This window comes from Rhamphochromis longiceps, linkage group LG8 (genome assembly GCF_057381845.1).
Source record: "Rhamphochromis longiceps isolate RC_006_pf linkage group LG8, R_longiceps_female_GT1.1, whole genome shotgun sequence".
NCBI classification, from domain to species: domain Eukaryota; kingdom Metazoa; phylum Chordata; class Actinopteri; order Cichliformes; family Cichlidae; genus Rhamphochromis; species Rhamphochromis longiceps.
The window spans coordinates 27,814,024-27,819,417 of NC_140564.1; the positions used below are offsets into that span (position 1 = coordinate 27,814,024).

Consider the following 5,394-nt stretch of genomic DNA (forward strand, 5'->3'; position numbering starts at 1 on the left):
AAAGGTAGTTTAAGAAAAATAGATCAGCCCTGCATTCCATTTACCCAGAGCACTTAAATTTGATGCCAAGGGTCCTTTATGTCAGGGGAGATCTGCTGCACTATTGCCAAGGTACACCTTGTGAGTATCTGCGACACAATTACAAAAAACAAAACAAACAGTTTTTGACAACCTGGGAACAAAAACAGGCTGAATGAACATGTTGTATTAATGAGAATAGATAATTTTTTTATTAATCCTTTATTTATCCAGGTAAAAAAATCTCATTGAGATTAAAAATCTCATTTCTGTATGCCCTTTTGGCTTACAGGAAACAAGACAAGAGGATATGATTCGACTTACATTGGGTCTTTTGAGGCAGCTGTATCAAAGCCTGCTTGTGAGAGTGCAGATTCCTATTCTAGTGTTGTTCTCAAAACACATTTTAATTGCAGCATAAAAAAAAAAAAAAAAAAAAAAAAGTAGAATGAATTGGAATTGCTGGGATTTTTGAGTCTGTCCTGAATTTATTAAAGGACCCTTGCCTGAAATATAGTGCTTATGAATCCTCAAGGTAATGGAAAAGATGCTCTGCTGACAGGCAGCAGAGACCCAGGGTCATGTTTTTCCATGCACACATAAATCTAGGCCTTCTCTTGCCCCTGCCTGCTCTTTCATACATCTGTAGCAGGGGCCGTCTTTTTGGCTATCTTGAACGATTGAGAGGCATAATTTATATCTGCAAGCCAGGGCTATTGCAGAAAATTCAATTAAACCTATGAGCATAAATAGAAGCTAAAGAGTAAGTGCCCTTGCCTTTTTGCACTGCTCTTTCCCACAGGCCTTTGTTAACATGAGAATACATTAAATGCATCGCTGTAAAAATGTTTTAATGCAATCAGTGACTCATGAAGCTAATTATATCAGTAGGTTTATACATTCCCAAGCAATTGAGGTAAAGGACATATGGGGGTATATTTCTCCTGTTTATGGAGAAAAACAACCACCGAAATGTAAAGCTGGGCATACACTGTGCGATTTTTGGCCCATTTTGAGCTGATTTTTCAGTTGTGCGACCGTTTTGGCGATCGGCCCGATTTTGGCCTTCATCGTGCGTCGTGCATCGCGTAGTATACGTGGGGTAACGAGAAGCGATTAACACCTCACCACCACCTCCCGATCATCAATCGCTTGGTCGGGAGGATTTCAAACCTGTTTGAGGGTCCGTCGTGAGGGTGTCACCGCAGCTTCTCACACTGCGCACGCGCAGACACATAAATGTCGGTGAAAAAGACAGAGTAGCACAGCAGTGCAGCGTGTGATCTGGGCACAAGTGATGGAGGCATTTGTAGAACTTTGGAAAGCTCATCTGAGCCTTTTCGATGTGGCCTCACAAAATTATCACGACCACAACAACCGTGAAAGTAGTTGGATTTACATTGCTGCTCAATCACAGCTGCCTGATCAATGTTTTTTCATTAGCAATTTAGCAAAGTTGATGGTGGTGGTGTGCGTGTCTGTGTGAGTGAAAGACAGAGCGGGAGAGTGAGCAACATTATTTCTGTTATAACCTTCATTTTTATGGACACACAGTGTGAGCACTCAGGTCGCATCAGAGCATCGGGCTGTATAGTGTGAGACCCTGCAGAAACAGCTTTAGTGAAGGTTACAAATGATCTTCTTAAGGCCTCTGACAGTGGACTTGTCTCTGTGCTTGTCCTGCTAGACCTTAGTGCAACATTCGATACTGTTGACCATAATATTCTATTAGAGCGATTAGAACATGCTATTACAGGTACTGTGCTGCAGTGGTTTGTATCATATCTGTCTAACAGACTCCAATTGGTACGTGTAAATGGAGAGTCCTCTTCACACACTAAGGTCAATTATGGTGTTCCACAGGGTTCAGTGCTAGGACCAATTCTGTTTACACTATACATGCTTCCCCTAGACAGCATCATTAGAAGACATAGCATACATTTTCACTGCTATGCAGATGACACCCGGCTTAATCTATCCATGAAGCCAGATAACACACACCAATTAGTTAAACTGCAGGAATGTCTTAAAGACGTAAAGACCTGGATGGCCCCTAACTTTCTGCTTCTTAATTCAGATAAAACTGAGGTTATTGTACTCGGCCCTGAAAATCTTAGAAACATGGTATCTAACCAGATTCTTACTCTGGATGGCATTATCTGTGAGGAACCTTGGAGTTATTTTTGTCACAGTCTGGCGAGGGCAGACTGTATGAATTGAAAAAAAGGACCCAAAATGCAGACTCCAAGGAACAGGGAACAAAACTTGAATGTTAACAAAAAGCGAGTCGTTTAATATGGCTGGTAAAAAAAAAAAGTACAAACAAAGGACAAGGCAAACCTAAACTGGGAAATCTAAACAAACAATAAGAAAAAACCTAGACAAGGAACTTGGAAGCATGGGAAACATGGCGTGGACAACAGACAACCTGACAATCACACACTGAAAACAGAGGACTTAAATACACAGGAAGTGATTAGGGGAAGTGGGAACACATGGAGGAACAGCTGACTGACATGAGCCTAATGAGGGGACAAGGGAAGTGAAACTAAATACAATGAACAAAGAACACACAACTCCTTCAAAATAAAACAGGAAACATGAGACAGACATGATAATACAAACTTGATAACATAAGACACGCAGCATGAAACACGAAGGGTGAGGGGAAACTTAAATACAGGGGAAGAAAACACAAGGAGTCTAATAACCAAATGAACTTAGATAACCTAATGAACAAAATAAACTCTGGGTCAAAAGACCCAGGATCATGACAATTTTTGACAAGACATGTGCTTCAACGCACATATTAAACAAATATGTAGGACTGCTTTCTTCCATTTGCACAACATCTCTAAAGTTAGAAATATCCTGTCTCAGAGTGACGCTGAAAAACTAGTTCATGCATTTATTACTTCCAGGCTGGACTACTGCAATTCATTATTATCAGGATGTCCAAAAAACTCTCTGAAAAGCCTTCAGCTAATCCAAAATGCTGCAGCAAGAGTGCTGACAGGGACTAGAAACAGAGAGCATATTTCTCCTGTTTTGGCTTCCCTTCATTGGCTTCTTGTTAAATCCAGAATTGAATTCAAAATCCTGCTCCTCACATAGAAGCTCTTAAATAATCAGGCCCCATCTTATCTTAATGACCTTGTAGTACCATATCACTCTATTAGAGCACTTCACTCTCGCACTGCAGGCTTACTTGTTGTTCCAAGAGTATGTAAAAGTAGAATGGGAGGGAGAGCCTTCAGTTTTCAGGCCCTTCTTCTGTGGAACCAGCTTCCAGTTTGGATTCGGGAGACAGACACTATCTCTACTTTCAAGATTAGGCTTAAAACATTCCTTTTTGCTAAAGCATATAGTTAGGGCTGGACCAGGTGACCCTGAATCCTCCCTTAGTTATGCTGCAATAGACGTACGCTGCCGGGGGATTCCCATGATGCATTGCGTTTTTCCTTTCCAGTCACCTTTCTCACTCAACATGTGTTAATAGACCTCTCTGCATTGAATCATATCTGTTATTAATATCTGTCTCTCTTCCCTAGCATGTCTTTTATCCGGTCTTCCTTCTCTCATCCCAACCGGTCGCAGCAGATGGCCCCGCCCCTCCCTGAGCCTGGTTCTGCTGGAGGTTTCTTCCTGTTAAAAGGGAGTTTTTCCTTCCCACTGTCGCCAAAGTGCTTGCTCATAGGGGGTCATATGATTGCTGGGGTTTTCTCTGTATCTATGAAGCGCCTTGAGGTGATTTTTGTTGTGATTTGGCGCTATATAAATAAAATTGAATGACCTACGAACTTCTAACCTGTCACGGTCGGACGGTCTTCCCGGACGACCTGCTTGTTTGTTTGTGATGTGTGTGTATGCCCTCCTCTCTTTCTCTCTCCCTCCCTACTCTGCGGGTCTGGCTGCCGAGGAACGGCGTCTCCGAGAGAGTGAGAAAGGCCGATCTCTGACCCGGAAGTGTAATCTTCGGCTCCAGCTGCCGCTAATCTTTCCTCACTAGACGGAGGTATTTAACGATGTGTCCAGACGGCAGTCGACGCTGGATTGTACTCGGAGCTCGGTAGCTAAGTGTGCGCGTGATCTTGTCACCCGCGTGGCCAGGCAAGCCTTCTCATCCGTTGTTGTGTTTGCTCGACTTTCAGATTGGAGAAGTACGGGACGGAGGAGTGGAGTAAAGGATTCACTGGTGTTTTCGGGAGGAGGAGCTCACACGGAAGGAGCGCACACAGACCTCACGGGAAAACTCACCTTCACCACTTCTGGGAACTAAGAAAAAGGACAATTGTTGGATATATTGATGTTTAAGGACTATTTTTCACGCACTGTAAATAAACGCACTGTCTGCTTCAACCCAGAGCTCCGCGCTTGAGTCCATACCTTCCATCAGCCCTGACATAACCTCTGCGAGTCAATCGTACAGTTTGAGCAGGAGCTGAATCGCGCGACTGAAAAAATTGCACAGTGTATGCTCAGCTTAAAGCAACATGGAAGAGAAAATCTAATGTCAGTGCTCCAGGGTAAAACCTTGTTAAAATGCCTGTTACCTTGAAAAATATGACCTAGTCTCTCCTGTATGATAGTGAAAGAGGTCATAAGTCTATCATATCATGAGGCCAAGAAAATAGCATGATTTTAAAAAAAAAGAAAATACAAGAATTAATATAAACAAGCACGATTCAACACAATTATCAGCTATCAAGAACAACTGTCACATATACAAATTTGAAAGAGAGAGAAGCTCTCTAATGTTCACACTCTCCTTCATTTAGGTTGCTAAAGTGACTTTTGAGATCTGATCCTTAAACCTTGAAAGATCTATTCTCTGCTCTCAATTTAGACCTGACCTTTCCAAGCAGCCAGCTAGACTATACCACCATGAAAATAGGATCAAGGCAGGAAAGATGCAATCAGTCTGTATGGGCTCACAACTTAAGCCAAAAAAAGAAGAAGAAGAGCTGTTTGTGTACCAGTGTGTATTCTCTTACAGTATTGACACTTCTGGGTGTTTTACAGCCTAATTTGCTGGGCCACTGAAGTATTTATAGACATCCCTATCCAGAATAACCACATGCAAATTAACCTTCATCATAAATAATCCTCTGGGGAAAAAATGCAGCCACATAACTGAACACAGGTGCAAAATACTTGTTTGCTGTTTTTAAAATGTGCCAGAGAGCTTGTTTTTCTGTCATTCAGTGTTATGGTTGTTTTGCTTTCAGTGAATATCATTAATATATGGCTCCCTGTTTCAGACGTCCTTGCTTGACAAGGAGTTCTAAATTTGCACAAGTGGTTAGGAGGACACTCATCTCAGCTTTGCAGGGCCAAGCCTGTCTTCCTACTTAACCAGGGCCAAATTTATGCCCA

At 42.2% G+C, this 5,394-nt stretch overlaps 1 long non-coding RNA gene across 1 annotated transcript; it reads left to right on the plus strand.

Annotated features, from left to right (window-relative positions):
- Positions 1 to 3,833: 3,833 nt before the first annotated feature.
- On the plus strand, positions 3,834 to 4,255 carry LOC146663920 (uncharacterized). The gene is made up of 2 exons (XR_014912931.1): positions 3,834 to 4,087; positions 4,170 to 4,255. It is a non-coding gene; the product is annotated as an uncharacterized LOC146663920 (long non-coding RNA).
- Positions 4,256 to 5,394: the final 1,139 nt, after the last annotated feature.